Raw genomic sequence first — 19,331 nt, 5'->3', positions numbered from 1 at the left:
AGAGAGCCAAAGGGAAGGCAGACGCTAACTCTCCAGCAGGAGCGAGTGACCAAAGAGAGATAAAAATGCTGGCCCACAGTCTGCTTAGAGGTGGCTGGAAAGTCTTTGGGAAGAAACCTGGGGAACCCCCAAGGACCACTCTCTGGGGTTGAGTTCCCACCAAGTGTACCCCTCCTGTTAAGGGCAGGCATTGTGCCGTTTTCCCCTGTATTCCTAGGATTAGCACAGTGGCTGGCATACTGTGGGTCCAAGGTGTTTGCTATGGACTGAACGTCTCGTTCCCCTCAAAATTCACATGTTGGAGCCTTAGCTCACAATATGACGGTATTTGGAGATAGGGCCTTTAAGAGATCATTAGAGTTAGACGAGGTCACGAGGTTGGGGCTTTTATGACGGGATTGGTGCCCTTATGAGAAGAGATGCCAAGAAGCTTGCTTCTGTCTCAGCATGCACACAGAAGACGTGTGATCACGGGATGGTGGCACTTGTCAGCCAAGAGATCTCGGAATGAAACCCACCTTTGCTGGCACCTTGATCTTGGACTTCTGGCCGCCAGAGCTGTGAGAACTCTATTCTGTTGTTAAAGCCCCGTCTGTGATCTTCTGCTGTGGCAGCCTGAGCTAAGACAGTGCACCCTACATTTTAATGGAATGATTGAAAGATTGAACAAATCCACACGATCTTGCCTTCTGTGGAGTTAGAGCAGGGTGCGTGTGGTAGCACATCCCCGAGATGCAAAGGATGCCCAACTCAAACAGTCTGAAGCAAAATGGAGGATGTATTGGTTTGTGGAACTGGAAAGTCCAGAAATGAATCTTTGGTCACAGCTGGATTGAAAGGCCCCAACTCTGTCTTCAGAAATATTTCTCCCTCCGTCTCTCTGCTCTGCTTTGTTGTGTTGATTTCATACTCAGCACCATTTTTCCAAGCTATTCTTGACCCTCCTAGCAAAAAGAGCATTGCTTTTCCAATAGTTCCAGCAGAGTTCTGCAGGTGACCCTCAGTGAATAGACTTGGGACATAGGTGCCCTGAATGCCTCGTGGCCAGAGAGATGGGAAGTGAGGACAGGTTATGTGCTCCTCCATGGAGGTGGTGGGGTCAGCCTCACAAGACCCTCATGGCCTCAGGAGACGGGGGAGGGCTCCCTAAGGGCAAACCAGGCCCCCTGACCTGAACTAGGAGACTAGGTACAGCTCAGGCAAGCACACATAGAAACAGCATGTGTCCAACACAAGTAGTGTGGGACTCTCATGGATTAATGTGAAGAGCAAAGCCTTAAATTAAGATGTTGTTTATATATTGCTGTTAAGGTTAATCTTGAGGTTAATTATTTTGCTTTAATTGAAATAATTAGAAATGAGAAGATGAAATATGCTTGAGTCTTAAACAGTATGCTTGAATTTCATTCAAAGGCTTATCCAATTGTATTTTTTTATCTTTCTTCTGGTTATGTAAGTAATGCTCATTATATATTTTTTTAAAGAAAATACAGCAAAGTATGAGGAAGAAAATAAGCATCCTCTATAATCCTAAATACATTTACTAAAATTTTTTCTATAACCTTTCAAGTTGTTTTTCTATTTTATATATATGCTATATATTGTGCAATCTATTTTACAGAATGTATTTTAAAGAATATGTTTGAATGTTAAATATTGTTTCATGTTTTTTTTCTAAGATTTTATTTATTTATTTGACAGAGATAGAGACAGCCAGCGAGAGAGGGAACACAAGCAGGGGGAGTGGGAGAGGAAGAAGCAGGCTCCTAGCGGAGGAGCCTGATGTGGGGCTCGATCCCATAATGCCGGGATCATGCCCTGAGCCAAAGGCAGACGCTTAATGACTGCACCACCCAGGCGCCCCATGTTTCATGTTTATAAACATCTAAATCAGTGCTTTTAGTAACTACATAGTATGACATTTATTAATGAGTTGATGGACATTAAGATTGTTTCCGGTCTTTCCCTATTATAAATAATGCTCCCATGGGCATCCTTGACCATACAGATTTACACACTTGTGAGAGTATTTCTCTATGACAAATTCCAGAAGTAAACTTGCTGTGACAAAAGATACAGGTAATTTTAATTATGATGCATGTCAAAATTGGCTGTTTTTGTCTTTTGCCCATTTAAAAATTTTCTTGTTGATTTATGAAAGTTCTTTACATATAAAGGATATTACCCTAGGTTGAGTTCTCCAGAAATAGTTTCTGAGACAGATTCCCATGCATGAGTTGATTGGGGGGTGCTCTTGGGATGAATACCAAAGAAAGAGTGAAAACAAAGCAGGATTGCACAGAAGAGCTCACTCAGTGAATTCCATGGGAGGCTCTAGAGCTAGGGTGACCCTTCATAGTTCTGACTTGAGGCAAGAGGGTGAGGCTTTTATAACTCTTTAGTGACAAGTCACTGGGTGAGGGTTGTCTCAAGGAGTGGGGATGACCAGGCAGAGTGACTCTTCAGCTATGGATAGTTGAGGAGAAGAGCCTAGCTGTGAGTTCTGAGACACCAACACACCTGACCTCACAGCTGGGCATTGACCTCAGCCCTAAAGGTGGGATCTGGTCAGGACATCCCAGCAGCCACTACGGATATCTTTAACTATGATATGTGTTGTCCATGTTTTTTCCATTTGTCTATTGACTTGCTTATAATTATTCTTTGTTGTACTGAGTTTTTAAGATGTATTATATAGTCAAAGCAAATCTTTTTTCTGGTTTCTGACTTTTGAATCATCCTTAAAAAGTCCTTCCTCGCTCTAAGATTCATTTTAAACGTCTGTGTCTTCTTCTAGTAGTCTTGCTGTTGTTCCCATTTAAGTCTTTAATCCATTAGAGTTTATTTTGATTTAAGGTATGAAGCATATCTTTAATAATGAATGATAAAGACCTGTTTTCCCGACACCATTTATTAAATAGTGCATCTTTCTCCCATGGGTTTGAAAATGCCATCTTTAGCAAAACTAATGAACTAGGTACACTTCATTCTAGCTTTCTGTGATGTGCCGTAGACTTGTCTGTACTTATACTCATGTAACACTGATTGACTTTATTTCATCTTTTAGTTTATAAACTAATTTTCCCCAATGCCCTCAGGCTGTCCTTGTATAGTCAGACCTCCCCTGTCCTTTAACCCCTGGCACCACTGATCTGTTTTCTGTCCCTACTGTTTTGCGTTTTCCAGAATGTCATACAAATGGAATCATACAGTAGGTATGATTTTGAGGCTGGCTTCTTTCACTCAGCATTATGTCCTTAAGTTCCATCCACGTTGTTGTCTGTATCCACAGCTCCTTCCTTTTGACTGCTGACTATCATTCCGCTGCATGAATGCCCCACAGTTTGTTTATTCATTTCCAGACTGCAGGACATTTGAGTTGCTTCCAGCTTCTGGTGATGATGAATCAAAGTGCTGTAAATATTCGGTGTTTGTGTGAACATAGGTCTTCATTTCACTTGGATAATTACCTAGGAGTGGAATTTCTGGGTCATACTTTGAACATCGATAGATAGATGATGATAGATAGATAGATAGATAGATAGATAGATAGATAGATAGAGGATAAATAACAACCGTGTGGGGGCGTCTGGGTGGCACAGCGGTTGAGCGTCTGCCTTTGGCTCAAGGCGTGATCCCGGTGTTGTGGGATCGAGCCCCACATCAGGCTCTTCCGCTATGAGCCTGCTTCTTCCTTTCCCACTCCCCCTGCTTGTGTTCCCTCTCTTGCTGGCTGTCTCTATCTCTGTCAAATGAATGAATAAATAAAATCTTAAAAAAAAAATAACAACTGTGTGTGTGTGTGTGTGTGTGTGTGTGTATCTGAACATTTGTAATGGGTATTAATATATGAAAAGGAAAGTAGCTGCCTCATTACCATAGGACTCTTCTTGGTCTTCTCTTTCTCTTTCTCTTCTTCCTCCTTGTCTTCTTTTCCCCATTAGAATATTGAGCGGAGTTGCATGAAATGTGTTGATTGCTTTGTGTAGAAAGTCACCTATCCTAAGTCATGATCCTTTTTAACAAGGCAAGAAGTTCCCAAAACTGAATCATGAGTTGCCCCCAAAACTGAGAGACAGTTTGTGATTTTGCTAATTGCTCCTTTACAGGCAAGGGCAAGTCCTTTGTAGCGTAAAGGTTACATGGGACCAAGTCATTTCTTTAGCACACAAGGCATCAAGACTGGGTGGGCCAAATTCTTCTGAGTCAGGTGAGAACTCTTGCATGAAACCAGTGGGCAGAGAACCCCGGAGTCAGGTCACAAGAAAAGCATAGGTGATCCTGGGAACCATCACTGTTGTTCTCAAGAGTAGTCCACCCTCTAGAATCTCCTCATTCTGGCATATAGTTCGGGGTAAATCATAGGGTAAATGCGTCCCATTAGGACACTGGAATTTCCGGTCTTGTCTTGGTGACAAGATGACATTCAGGCATGAGGAACATACGGCTCTCCAACTTCCTTCAATAGTTACTTCCAATATGTATCAATCCTCACCATCTGCATGTCTAACTAAGAACTTGTTTTAAATACATTTTAAACACATTTCCTCTTAGCCTTTCCTTGCAAGGACACTAGCAAACTCTTGCTAAACTAGAACTACTCGTTTACAGCCAGCCCCGAGCAGGGTGCTTTCATCAGGGTAGGCGATTCCAATTATGTTGTTTATGCATTTAGCACACTGAGTCTCAGCCACCGCAGGGACTTCCTTTTAATTTGTTTGCCTCCCTTTGTTAATTGGATAAGCTAAGTGAAATGAGATGTCTCTTATGGAAGTGCCTGCGAAGAGGAAGTCACCGAAAATTCACCACTGTGGCATTCTCCCTGGTTTGTCAATAGTACAATGGTACAGAGAAGAATCCCATCAGCTCTTTTACACGGGGGAAAGTTCAGCTGCTATGCTGTGCCCCACGTCAGGGAAGAGTCCGTTTCTTTGAAGGGTTCACAAGGTGCTCTGGATTCTCAGCTTTTTAATCCACCCCATAGTTTTTGACCCATAATAGTGATCCAACCACAGCCTGGCTTCCAAGTATGATCTTTCTTCAGTCGTCTATACTTTCATCTTATCTGAGTTGAACTGAGCACCTACTTTGTGTTGGAAATAAGATAGTTCTTGTCACTTGGGTCACTATTTATGATTGGTTATTTTTTTAAGATTTTATTTATTTATTTTGAGAGAGAGAGCGTGCACATGAGAGAGAGAGAGAGAGAGCACAGGCAGAGGGGAGGGGCAGAGGGAGAGGGAGAAGCAGACTCCCCACCGAGCAGGGAGCCCAACGAAGGACTTGATCCCAGGACCCTGAGACCATGACCTGAGCCAAGCCTGCTGAGCCACCCAGGTGCCCTATGACTGGTTATAAACCACACTTTGGAGATTAAGAATGAAGGTTCTGCTGTCAAGCCAGGGATGAATCCAGATTTTATGGGGACTACAGCTAACACAGTTTGGGGGGCCACTGTAAGAAAAATTACGACACAAAATTACGACACGGAATTAGGCACAAGGCCTCACAAGGGAGCATGTAAGTGCAGGACCCTGAGAGCTCAGCTCGCTGGCTGCTCAGAGGTTTTCCTGAGCCAGGCGCACTTCGGTTCAAATCCCAGTTGTGGGATCTTGGGCAAGTGACCGAATTGCTCTCTGCTCTTGTCCTCACCTGCAAATAATTTTGGAAAATGGCAAGATGATAAAATACACCTGATAATGGTATTGGGCCAGCTCCAAAGATGAGGACGAAAACATTTAGCCCCGCGTCTGGCCCCGGGATAGGGGCACAACGAATGTTAGCTATTATTAGGAGTCTCATTATCATGGTGAGCTTTCACCCAGTTGGATTGCATCACCACAGAACTGAGCTTCCTGAGCAGAATTTAGGAAGGAGAGAGGGGATGAAGTCCAAGTTCACGCATCCGTGAAAACCTAGCTTGCCTGTGGTCCATACATGTGCAGCCGTGAAGTTCAGCCCCGCGGCGCTGCAAGCAAGCACACCGCAGAGAGCCGATGGCAGGCGTCCCGCCTGCTGCATTAAATGTCTTCTTGCCCCACGAGCTGATTCATTCTGAGGTCATAAAGCATTTATCTTCAAAAACAGTATATTAATATCCGATTGTGCAATAAAACCAGACCTGTCTAGTTTTGCTTTCCTTGAGTGAAATATGTTCATTCAGCATAAGTGAGAAGGATAAACACCAACAAGTTTTGTTTTTGTTTTTTCAATGCATGAGAAGCGGATGGGCGATAATAAAACAAGAAAGGCTCTTTGGAAGCTATTAAATTACATCCTTTGTATTTGCACAGCACATTCCTCTGATTTTGATACCATCACGTCCCTATAAAGTAGGTAAATCTATACTTCCATATTGCCAATTTATAGATTTTTAACTTGGCATTCTAACCACATTTTCCTCCTCCTTCTTCTTCCTCCTCTCCTCCTCCCTCTTCTTCTTCTCCTCCTCCTCCTCCCCTTCCTTTTCCCCCTCCCCCTCGCCCCTCCTCCTCCTCCACCTTCTTTTTCTTTTTAAGGTCAAAAACTCCCCCTCCTCCCAAATAATTAAAGATTCTCTATCTTAAAGCCTGTTATGGACATCAAGCCTGAGAGTCAGTTTCTCAACCATATCTCCCTCTGGGAGACAAGGATAGGGCAATTGGAAAATAAATTGATAAACAAATTATCAAAGAAGACCACTGCTACTTCTTCCCTTTGAAAGTTTCTTTCTGAGATCTTAGTGGCTTTTGAAGCCTGAGATATCTGAAAGTCTGATAAACAAAATACAATTATGCTTCAGTTAACTAGGATCAATGGCAGCTCCGGGGGGGTGGTTGGGAGGAGGCAATGATTTAATCATCCATGATTTCCAATAGCTGCCTCTAGCCATGCCAAATAGCCATACAATCTGAGCAGAAACAGTGTACTTGCTGTGTAAACACGCCTCCCTTCCTAACAGATTGCTGGCCCTTAAGCCCCTCCTGGGTAGAAACTCTGACTAGCAAAGCAGGCTAGAATGTTCTGGTAATAAAAGTTAATTGATTCTCTAAAGGTTAATCAGAAAAACATTGTTTCAAATTTCGTAGTAAAAAAACAAAACAAAACAAAACAAAACAAAACAACAACAACAACAACACCATTCTGAAGATGTATTCATTCAGTTCTTGTCTTAGCAGATACAATGACCCTGACGTAAACATAGTCTTAGAGCCCCAGCCAATGGCTGGTGCAGAGGAGGAATTCAATAAATGTTTGATAATGTAATTAACTAATGAGGTAGGGAGTGGAACAAAGCAGTGTTGGACTAATTCACCCATTTTTTTCTAGCATTCTCTTTCTCTATGTAACTGACATGAAGCATAATTACTTGGACATGACAAAAATATATGATAAAAAAGAAAGTCCCATTGCTTGGGCTCCATAAGCTTTCAAAGCATCCCTAATTCTTTAGGTTCATTTAAAGTCATCATTCTTTTAGAAGAGATATTGTTTTATAGAAATATTTACACTCATGTAAACTCCAAAGATATGTCAGGTGTGAGTTAGAAAAAGAAGTGGGTGAACTATCTAACTCATCCATTCATCAAATATTTCTTGAGCATCTGCTGTGTGCCAACCTCTGAGGACTCCTTGGTGGGCAGAACAAACATGGCCTCTGCCCCCACAGAGCTACAAATGAACAAAAGATAAACATAATTACAACTGGATATTAGATTCCAATAGGGACACAAGTGGGAGGGGGGTTAATTTAGTTTAGGAGGATTGGAAAGTTTTCTTTAAGGAATGTCATTTAAGTGAGACTTGATACAAGAATAAGAATTAGTCAGGCAACAAATATCATGGAGACTATTCCCCACAGAGCGATCAGCGTATGAGAAGAGCATGAGCGAGAAAGAAACCTAGTACATCCTGGGAACTTTACAAAGCACAGAGAGAAAAAGCAAGGTGAGGCAGGACCAGCACATATGGGCCTTGTGGGCCCCACGTGGGGGGCTGTTTATTGCCTTTGACGCTTCTGATCCCCTTTCTTCCTCCCCCAACAGAACCCTAAGTTCCCAGGAGCCTCAGGTGCAGCAGCCATCCACTACCCTTCCAGGGGCTTCAGGGAACGCTGATCCCACCTCCTGCTTAAGAAGTGGTTTCCGATTGGTCTAAGCCAATCAGTAAATGGCATTTATCTGGTGACTCTTACTGGGCTGGGGGTGTGCACATGATCTAAAGTGGTCCAATCAGATTGCAGAGAGAAGCTTAGCGTCCTCAGCTGGGAAGCAGTTCACTCTCTTCCCCCATTCTGGTTACTCCGCCACAGGAGGAATGAACTCTTAGACGGAGCCCGTGCGCGGTGCAGCAGAGCAGGGCAGCGGACGCACCTAGCGAGGGCTCTAAGTAACGTCACCGAGCTGCTCAATCAGCCAGCTCCAGAGCCTGCCCACAGTCACCCGTATTTCCTTGAATTTGCACCTCCCTTTGGATTCTTTGGACATTCCTTCCCAGGTCCCCCAACTCTCTGGTAAATCAGTATCTCTGCTGGGTCCTCTTACACCTTCTAATCTCTACAAGGTTCCTCTGAACTTCTCTCCACTGTTTCTCTCTGGGAGTGCTCTCCTGTTCCCGTGGCTTCCTTCTTTACTTAACGGTCTGTTCACCAAGTGTTGGCATTTCTTCATGACATCTCTAAGTGATGGTCCAGCTTGAATACCTACAATAAATTCACTGGTAGTGCACATAAGTTTCAAAATGATAGTTTCTGTTTAGAATCAGCAACTACTCCTGCTTTCCTACTTCAGAAATAGATGCTTAAAATGTATATGAAGAAGCCAGGGGTGTCTCTCCGAACCCAAGAAGAGGAAGTACGTGCAGAAAGCTGACAGCCCTCAGGAATCCCAGCAGCTGCTCTTGGGCTCACTCTTAGACACCGTGACTGCATCTGCTGTGTTCTTCTCTGTATTGCAGACTGGCTTCCTGTGCTCCTTGGACCACATGGAAGAATGAGGCCAGTAGCAGGTACCAGCTGTGCCAATCCCATCCACAGCCTCCCAGAGACAGACAGACATCTCTTTCTCAGTTCTACTGCCAAGTTGAGGAAGAGTTCTCATTGACCCATCTTGGGTCAAGTGTCCCTAGACAGGGGTTGTTGGCACAGTGGCTTCGCAATAACCATGGAAGGTGGGGAGTGGGCTGTTCCCAGAAGGAGGGAAGGGTCCATTCCCAGAAGTGGGAGGAATGCCAAGCTGCCCACACAACGGAGCACCAGGACAAGGGCCCTGTCCTGTGAGTGAAGGGATAGCTTTCAGAGAAGGCGAATAAGTGGGGTAGACACCCCAAATTTTCATCCAGGTCACAGACCTTGGGGTCATTTTTGACTCCTCCCTCGGCCATCATCCTCCCACTTCCTTAGTGTCTAATAAGACACAAATTCCTCTTATCTCCTCTTTCAAGATTTTTCCTATCTGCGCTCCTCTTTCCCTTCTCGCTCTGGTTCCCTGGTCCAGTCCTCACTGTCCAACCTCCCTCATTCTCTGATAATCCCACTGATTTGCCAGATTTTCCCTTCCTCCAATCCATTCTACAGTCAGACTCCTCTTCCTAAAATACCACCTCGAGAGGTTATATCCCAGATCTGAAAGTCTCCCATGTCACCTTTCTGCCTAGGTAGAATAAAGTCAGATCCCTTTGGCTGGTTGGTCACGACTGTCCCCAGCTGTAACCAACGTTGCTAATTGCCTTCTCAACAACTGTGACCTCCAAGGTCTTTCCATCGAGTCTTCCAGCCACGTGCCTGGGTGTGATTTCACCTACCCTAGAATCAAGAGCGGGGCTCAAATGGCATAAGCCCACCAGTGTTGTCCCATCACCCGACTGCTGCTTCAGGAAAGGCCGCTGACCTGGGTTCACACCAGCCAGCACACTCTCCAGGCCAATGTCATTGTCTCAGAGGATGGCATGTGAGCCCAGCTGACCCACCAGAGTGAACCGCAGACTTCTGCTGGTCAGGCTGGGGCACAGAGGCTCTTTCTCCTCCTGGACCTGAATAGAGAGGCTAATAGCCCAGGGGCTGCTACAGCCATCTTCATTTCTACGAATAGCTGAAAGCAGGGCAATTTGCCTAAAAACAATTTTTTGAAATCCAATTAGCTGAAAGCCAGTTTCTGAATCAAATTAAAAATATATGCATTTTCATTGACTGTTTTAAAAAAGAATATTTCTTAAATTATGTTTTTGGCAAGTTGGTCATTTGGCAGATTGACTTAAAGCCAGGGTTTAGGATGATGCCTGCTTTAGAAGAGTGGAACAGGCATCAATGTGAGGTCCTTTCTCTAGCCTTTGAACTCTGGATTGGGCCTCCACGGAAACGTGCTGACGTGCTGACTGTTCCCAAACTCGAACCAGTCTGTTCCCATTTGAGCTTAAGCCGAGTTTGGTTGGGTTTTCTCCTTTTCTTTTCCTTTCCCTTTCCTTCCTTCCTTCCTTCCTTCCTTCCTTCCTTCCTTCCTTCCTCCCTCCCTCCCTCCCTCCCTTCCTTCCTTCCTTCCTTCCTTCCTTCCTTCCCTCTTTTCTTTTCTTTTTTCTTCTTTTCTTCCTTCCTTCCTTCCTTCCTTCCTTCCTTCCTTCCTTCCTCCCTCCCTCCCTCCCTCTCTCTCTTTCTTTCTTAAAAAGATTTTATTTATTTACTTATGTGTGTGTGTATGAGAGAGAGAGAGAGAAAGAGAGAGAGAGCACAAGCAGGGGGAACAGTAGGCAGAGGGAGAAACAGGCTCCCTGCTCAGCAGGGAGCCCAATGCCGGATTTGATCCCAGGCCCCTGGGATCATGACCTGAGCCACAGGTAGACGCTTAACTGACTGAGTCACCCAGGTGCCCCATGGTTGGGTTTTCTAAGGCAATTGAAAGCATCCTAACTGATACAATAAGGTATCTTTCTGAATATTTCCAAATTCCGATCTTCTTTTTTTTTTTTTAAGATTTTTTTTTTTTACTTTATTTATTCATTCGACAGAGATAGAGACAGCCAGCGAGAGAGGGAACACAAGCAGGGGGAGTGGGAGAGGAAGAAGCAGGCTCATAGCGGAAGAACCTGATGTGGGGCTCGATCCCAGAACGCCGGGATCACGCCCTGAGCCGAAGACAGACGCTTAACCGCTGTGCCACCCAGGCGCCCCTAAATTCCGATCTTCTAATCATTGGCTCCAACCAACCAGTCTACTCATGTTTCCTCATGTCTTTCCAGCGCCATGACTATCCTCTGGGTGCTCCTTCCTCTAGCCCCTCTGCCCCTTAGATGTCCTCTTGGCCTCACAGATAGGAACCTCTGTCCTCTCCTCAGGCTGATACAGCCCCCGTGGTCCCTTCCTTCTTCAAATTACAGTCCCACTTTCTTGGTCCCAAGAGTCAGACTGACTTAAATTCTTCCAGAAGGTTGTTAGGAACTGAGGCAGCTCTCAGGGTTGCGCTTTCTCATCTCTCCTCAGGAGCTTTCCGGTTGCCTCCACGTGCTGTTTTCTGCTCTGTGTCTGCTCTGGTCCCATCTCTGTGAACGGTCAGCCTCTCAGTCACTGTTGTGCTCTTGTAATGTTGGGGTATGTGTGCCTACCATGTGGGGCCCCCATATGGGCCTCATCTGAATTGGAATAACTAGGCTTTATACACCAAGTCATGCCAGGTCCCTGGCTGGCCTATGGTTACTGAGCCAAGTCTTGGCCCCTGGTCCAAACACCTGTGGATAGGTGGTGGGTTGTGTAGCCTCCACTGGGCTGCCCTTTCCATAGGGTTGAGGGAGGGGAGACCTGGCCACCTAGAAATGGACTGTGGGCCCAGCAGAACCAGTCTGGCCTTTCAGGAAGCTGTACCACCATTTGGTAATCAATCTTACACCCCATTTGTGTGCTACTGTCGTGGGTTATTTAAAGTATTTTGTATTGGGGCACCCAGGTGGCTCAGTCAGTTAAGTGTCTGCCTTCGGCTCAGGTCATGATCGCAAGGTCCTGGGATCGAGTCCCATGTCAGGCTCTCTGCTCAGCAGGGAATCTGCTTCTCCCGCTCACTCTCCTTCTGTGCTCTCTCTCTCAAATAAATAAATAAAATCTTAAAAAAATAAAGTATTATCGAAATTTACATGTGCTTGTTTCATATCCATTTAACTAGATTATAAATGTCCTTCACAGTAGAAATGAAGGTCCTGGGGCACCTGGGTGGCACAGCGGTTAAGCGTCTGCCTTCGGCTCAGGGCGTGATCCCGGCGTTATGGGATCGAGCCCCACATCAGGCTCCTCCGCTATGAGCCTGCTTCTTCCTCTCCCACTCCCCCTGCTTGTGTTCCCTCTCTCGCTGGCTGTCTCTATCTCTGTCGAATAAATAAAAAATCTTAAAAAAAAAAAACAGAAATGAAGGTCCTAAATGTCTGCAATAACATGATAACAATAATTATAGTTATCAATAGTTATCAGTGAATCACTTCTATCTAGTGAGTGCTGATCTATAGTTATCCGTAGTACAGATAGCAGTAGTTAGAGTAATAGCCACCGAGGGCTCACCATGTACCAGGAACAGTTCCAACTGCTTTATATTAAAAAAAAAAAAAAAGACCCTCATTCTAAGCCTCACCTCTTACCCCATTTACAGATGAGGAAGTCAAGGCCACATCACACATCCAGTGAGAGGTTCCTGATTGGACCCAGCCAGTCCAATTCCAGAATTTGTCCCCTTAGCACATGGCTCCCCTTCAGCCGGTGCTCATTACTGGTTACTGTAATTGTGGATGCCGTGCCGAAAAGGAAAAATGCCCTCTCTTTGTGCTGGGTTAGTTCTCACTAGTCTATTTGTTCCAGGAAGACTTACTTTTTGGCCCAAAGCCTCTCTTTCACAGTCAGCAAACGAATGCCAGAGAAATAGTCAGAGAGCAAAAGACAATCTATTTTCAAACCAAAAACTCCGTCTTGGCTCAAAGCGAGTTCATTAGCCAGATGCCCCTCCCTTCCCCCATGGTTCCCTGGCACCGCTTTGCAGAGATCTGGATCCAGGGGCTGTGCGCAAGGTGGCTTCTGCGGGCATGAGCAATCGCTAGCCAGACGTGTGGGCGGGAGCGCCAGCCGGGAAATCGTGTCGGCTCTTTCCATCTTCCCTTCGTGCCGAGTTCAGGGGGCAGAGGAGGGAGTGTCCCCGCCTGGATTCGCCTCGAATGGTGTTGAAGTATCCTGGAGCTGGGCCCAGGGCTCTTCCCACGCCAGCAGTTAATCTATTGACCCCTACCACCCTCAGGTCCCCAGTGACACTCCCCTGCTGGAGGAGACTGTGCCCCCCCTGCCCTGTTTGCCGGCTGGTGAAGCACCAGGCTGTCGAAGGGCTATGTGAACATCTCCAGCCTCCTCCTGAGCAGAAAGGGCAGGTTTGCCCACTTGAAGATGGAGAAGAGAAGGCAGAAGACATTTGGGACCACACGGGTCTTGCTGGTTGTTAGCGGTTGGGGGGGAGCACCCACATTCTCTGCCAAGATTTCTCCCTCTCTCTCCCCACCACCCCCATCCCAACTGACCAAGCTTCCTCTTTATTACCCACACCCCCTTCACACCACTGTCATTCCTTGAGTCCCCATGGCCCCCGGGAGCCTTCTGAATCCTGACTGGAACGTAGAGGCACCAAAAGAAAAGGGAAGCACAGGGGGCCAGAGCGGAGGTGGAAGAGGAAGCAGGTTCAGCTGACAGGGCGTGTCGGTGGAGGCTGGTCTCAGGCCCAGAAAAGCTATACCCTAGACTCTGCTTTCCCAGGTAGCCGGGGACCTGCCAGCGACGGTGGGAGGGGACGTGGGGAAGCTTTTCTTTTTTCTTTTCTTTTTTTTTTTTTAAAGATTTTATGTATTTATTTGTGAGACAGAGAGAGAGCTCGCACGTGCACAAGCATGGGTAGCGGGAGGCAGTGGGAGAAGCAGACTCCCCGCTGAGCCTGATGCAGGACTCGATCCCAGCACCCTGGGACCGTGACCTGAGCCAGAGGCAGACGCCTAACCGAGTGAGACCCCCAGGCACCCTGGGATGTGGGGAAGCTTTTCTAATGAAAGGGATGGGAGAGGGAAAGAGGGAAAAGAACCGCCAACACTCCCGTCTTGGTCACTGTCCCACAGTCACCCGCTCTCTTGGCTGTTCCTCTCTTTTGTCCTGCACAGAGCCACATTTTCTGAAGAGGCACATCATATTAGCCAGGAAGGTCAGGGCTGGAAGAGACCTTTGAACTCACCTTGTCTAACACTATCTTTTTGCAGCTGAGGAACCTGAGGCCCAGAGAGGGGTCATGTCTTGACCAAGGTCACATAGCTAATGAGCCGTAAAACCGAGATGAAAAGCACCAGTGCTCTGTGCCCCACGAGGCTGCCTCTTTTCCATCCCTCCGTACACAAGGCACCAGAGAGACTGTGCAGGCCAGGTCCCCAAGATGGTGTCCAAAAACCTGGACCACTTAGTTTCTCTTCACGTCTGCGCAGGGGGCCTCAGTTTGTCCTTTCATGGCTTTTCTTCCACCCAGTCACCATTCTTCTTTTTTTTTTTTTAAGATTTTATTTATTTATTTGACAGAGAAAGAGACAGCCAGCGAGAGAGGGAACACAAGCAGGGGGAGTGGGAGAGGAAGAAGCAGGCTCATAGCGGAGGAGCCTGATGTGGGGCTCGATCCCAGAACTCCGGGATCACGCCCTGAGCCAAAGGCAGACACCTAACGACTGCGCCTCCCAGGCGCTCCCCAGTCACCATTCTTTACTGTGGTGGTTGATGCCCCCAGAGCAGGATGTCCGTGTGGGGCTGTGGTCATGGAGGCACTGGCCGGCCCCATGGCCCCCACACCGCATACAGTCCAGGTGACTTCTCTGCTCTGTGGCCTGTTTGCCAAGCCAGGTTCGATTGTACTCTGGTGTGGGCAGGAGCCCAGGGACCCCAAAAGCTCTTCCCACACAAGCCCAGCCACACTGCCCGGCACAGTGCTTTCTGCCCTCCACTGGGCCTCGGGACACTTTCCAGGGTTTGCTCTGTGCCCTCCTTCTCGCTTGTTACAGCTTCCCATTTTAAGGCTCCCTGGTGGAGCCCTCTGGGAACACTCTAGAAAGAGCTCCCCCACACCTTGCTCTCTGACCAAAATGAATAGGCCTCCATTTTGAAATCCCAACAAATCTGGCAGTGACAGAATGGAAGCCCCAGAGCTTTCCGGGCACCTCTCGGGGCCAAGAATTGTTCCTTCTCAGTCTCTACTAGGGGAGTGGTGGTGGGGTGGGGAGGAGGATGAGGGGTAGGGCATCTGTGCTTGCATTCAAACTGTCTTAGGAAAAGTCAGGATGAGTGTCCCAGGAAAAGGCTATTAATAGGCCTCCTTCCACATGCTCAGCTTTCCGGGGCTGGAGCTGTGTGAGAATGAGTCAGCAGATGGAAAGGCTAATGGTGAGCCTGGAGAAGCAGAACTATCTCTCCAGCAGGGGAAGTAGAGGCCATGAGACTGCACTTTTCTCTACCCTCTGGCCTGGTACCACGCGGCCTTCCCTGGGTGATGAGGTCTGTTCAGCGGGTGCATTACTGAAGTTGGTTCCAACCCTGAAACCAAAACTGAAATCAGCAAAAACATCCAGAAAGTCCTTCCCCTCACTTCCCCTCCCTCACTTTCTCTTCACTGACTCAGCCAGTCGCTAGGGAGGAGGGCCCATGCTCTGCAACGTGGGGCGCTTCTCAGGCAATATCATGCCCGTCCAAGCACCTGTCTACACTCTGGCTTGCACCCCACCAGACACACACTGTTGAACCCCAGGCCCCGTGGCAGGCGACTTGACACGCATCACTTCACCCTCCCGTAACCCCAGGAGGACAATATATTGATATCTCGCTTTCACAGTTGATGAATCAAAGCTGAGTGAGATGAAGCCATTGGCCCGGGGAGCCATGGCCAGGGTCATTGATCAGCTGTCTACCACACGCCAGGGGCTCACGCACGGGTTCTTCAGGCTAGCTAAAGATCCTCCTTTTACAGATGGAGAAACTGAGGCTTTAGAGGCACTGAGGCGACCCAGGAAGCAGCAAGGCCAGGACTTGGTTCTGGGCCTGCTTGACTCCCAAACTGGGTCCCTCTAGGGCACAAGGCAGCAGGGACTCCAGCTGTATCTCTACCGTTGAATCCACCACAGCCGCCTCTCAGGGAAGGGCTGGCCTCGCGTGCCCTGACTGAGCACCTGTCAGTGTGGGGCTGCCGGTATCAGTCGTGGCAGACGGGCCTCCAGGCAGACCTTCCCTTATCGCACACGATACCTTTGCACCTCCATCTTCCTAAAACGGGGGCACCAGGCACAGCAGATCCAAGGTGTCGGTTTGGGAAAGTGAAAGTCAGGAGAATGGCCCAAAGGGGACACTTTCTCGAGACCAAGCCCTTGGTGACGTAAGCAGAACTTACTGTCAGTGGCAGGATTGAGTGCTGTCGCCGTCAAGGGAAAGGATATAACATCAGCCTGCCCGTTTTTATCACATCATGAAAGTTCTGTGGTTTGTGGTTGAATCCTTTAGATACAGGAATCTTCGACTCAGGGAAGTTGTCTACAGTGTGGGTAGTGAGACCCCAAACCAGGGGTCTCGAGGGGTATTTTAACCTCTGATTTCTAAGAGCAACGGGGACGTCCAGGATGTTTTTAAGACCAGCCTAAAGGTAGAACAAGTCGATGCTTCCTGAGCCCATTTCCCCAACCACCCAAAAGTTGTCCTTCCTCTCCCTGTCTTCTCTCTGCTTTCGGTTTTTTCATAGCCCCTTTCTTAATTATGTATTAACTTTATTTATTTTCTATCTCAGTCTCCCCCATAAGAATATAAGCTCCACAGAACAAGGACTCTGTCCTGTCTGCTGCTCTTCCCCAGAGGCTAGAGCACATAAGAAGCCCTCAGTAAAGGTGTGTTGAGTGAATACATGAGTGAGTGAGTGAATAAAGCTCGAGGGGTCATTTAACCGTATATACATATCCTCCATGTCAGTTTTTTCGGGGGCGGGTGTCCGAGTCCTCCAAACTGACCCCCTCCGTCTTTAGCTTCAGCCAGATGGAGAGTCTCCTTGGGCTCTACACTTTGGAGGAAGAGTCAGCGGGGCTGAGGCTTACAAAGAGCCCCCTGTTGAGACCTAGTGAGCCCTGAACAGAGGAAGGAGACATAGTTCTTACGCCATTCCAAGGGGACTCCCTTTCTTGGGAATTTCCCCACTGGAATGTGGCGTGTCTGAAGCTGGTTGTGGAGAGCAGGAAGACTTTCTAGAAAGTGCCCACCCCAGATGATTATGGGCCATCCAGCTACATACCCCCAGCCTAAGGACCCCTCCCCCGCCCAGATCCTGTTTTGTTCATCAATTCCCAGAGCCATAGCTAAACTGCACGTACACAGGGGACAGATGCCGACAAGTGTTCTCTCTGTTCCCAGGCCACATGGATAACAAGACACTTGGCGTGCTCAGATGAAAGGGGGCTCTCCTTGCAAAGGGCTGTGTTGCACAATCCCACTGAGCTCCCTGGAATGGGAAGCTGGTCCCTCTCAACTCGTGATTACCACTGTGGAGATTAAAGGCTTCCTGTCGGAGAGAGCAGTCCCCCTGAGCCAAACAACACTGACGGCTGGCCAGCAGCCATCTTGTCAGGGCTGCTCTTGGCTGCCAGGCCTCGAGTGACTGGCTCCCTCCTGGGCCAACCTGCCTGAGGCAAAGTCAAGGTGCCCAGGCCAAAACAGTCCCTCAGTGAGCACCATGCCACAGCCTGCGCACTTCCTAGGCCTCTTCAAGCCGCAGCATGGGCCACCTTGGTCAGAGCAGCTGTCCTGGCATGTCTGATGGGAACAGGCTGAAGGTCTTCATTTGCTCACCTTTCCCAAAGCACCCTGAGAATTTCTGATGTGTGTCAGAGGGGGAAAGAAGGGCTCTTCTGGGGAAACCAATTTAGGGGAGTGTGAGGAGTGGAGGAGGCCGCTGCTCCCCGAGCCTGCCATGTTTACCCCACCAGCGGCCTGAGCCAGTCAGACCTGATCTCCTGGCCCTGTGCCCCCAAACTGGCTAGGGATCAAAAGCATCTGGAGCTCTTGGTAAGAAAGCAGACCTTGGGCCCTGTCCTGAGGTGGGGGCTGCAAATCTGAGTTTTTACGAAGCCACCAGACAATCCTGATGGCATTGGCTCTCAGTGCCCTTGAAGGGGGGCAGGAGGCAAGGATCGTTGGGTGCCTGGTCAGAAACAGTACTCTGGCCTCTGCTCTGTCAGGTGACTTTGGGGACATCCATGTCACCTCTCAGGGCCTCAGTTTCCTTCTTAGTAAAGTACAGAGCTTGAACAATTTGTCTCCATCCTCGGAGGATGGCTCGAGGAGATGTGTAGATGGTTACTTTTCTATCCCCACATTCTGTGGTCCAAACATAGTCAGGGTTCCAAGGAATGCCCTGGCCTTTAGGCCACCCTTGCTGAGACCAAGACCACTCCAGAGGCTCCAATAATAACAGTGACAGTTGGGGGCACCTGGGTGGCTCGGTGCGTTAAGTGTCTGACTCTTGGTTTCAGCTGGAGCTGTGATCTCAGGGTCCTGGAATCGAGCCCCATGTCGGGCTCCATGTTCGCGTGGAGTCTGCTTGAGTTTCTCTCTCTGCCTCTCCCCCCCAATGAATAAATGGATCTTTAAAATAAAAAATACGAAAAACAACAGTGACAGCTGGAGGTACACACTTCATCTGCATTGTCTCATTTACGCTTTCCAAGCCACCAAGGCAGCACTTAGCCACTTACCAGAGTCTGTGTCTGCCACACATGGCAGCTGGGCGTCTGAAAGGTAGTGAGTGCGACTGAGAACATGAATTTTCTTCATTTCAATTTTAATTGAATTTCAGTAGCTACTCCAAGCGGCCGCTGTATTGGGAGCACAACTGTAAGGTGTGGATCAGTGTTAATCTCATTGAGGGATGAAAGGACAAGATTGGAGAGGGAAAGTGACTGAGTGGCAGAGCTAGGATTTGAAGCCAGACTTCAGATGGACTCCAGATCTGTTGGTCACGCTCTAATCACTGTCATGTTCCCCAGAACGAGTCCCACCAAGTCAGGAGGGCTGGACTCCAGTCCCAGCCCGGCCTCTGAGAAGTGGACCACCTTGAATGGTGTCCAAGATTCTCCCGGCTCTGATATCCCAGGCCTGTATGTTTGGGGTGGGGCCCTGGAGAGAGCATGGGGAATGTTCTATTATCTAGAGCCTTCCAGAGGCCCTCTGCTCACTAGTCCCCACAAATCACTGGTCTTCTCCATCACCCAACCGAGTCTTCTGAAGATGGACCACACCTTACAACACTTCTATGACGTAAGAAGTAGTATACCGATTTTATAGATGAAGA

This window comes from Ursus maritimus, unplaced genomic scaffold, assembly GCF_017311325.1.
Source record: "Ursus maritimus isolate PB19 unplaced genomic scaffold, ASM1731132v1 scaffold_2, whole genome shotgun sequence".
NCBI lineage: Eukaryota > Metazoa > Chordata > Mammalia > Carnivora > Ursidae > Ursus > Ursus maritimus.
Note: the sequence above shows the minus strand (reverse complement) of the source record.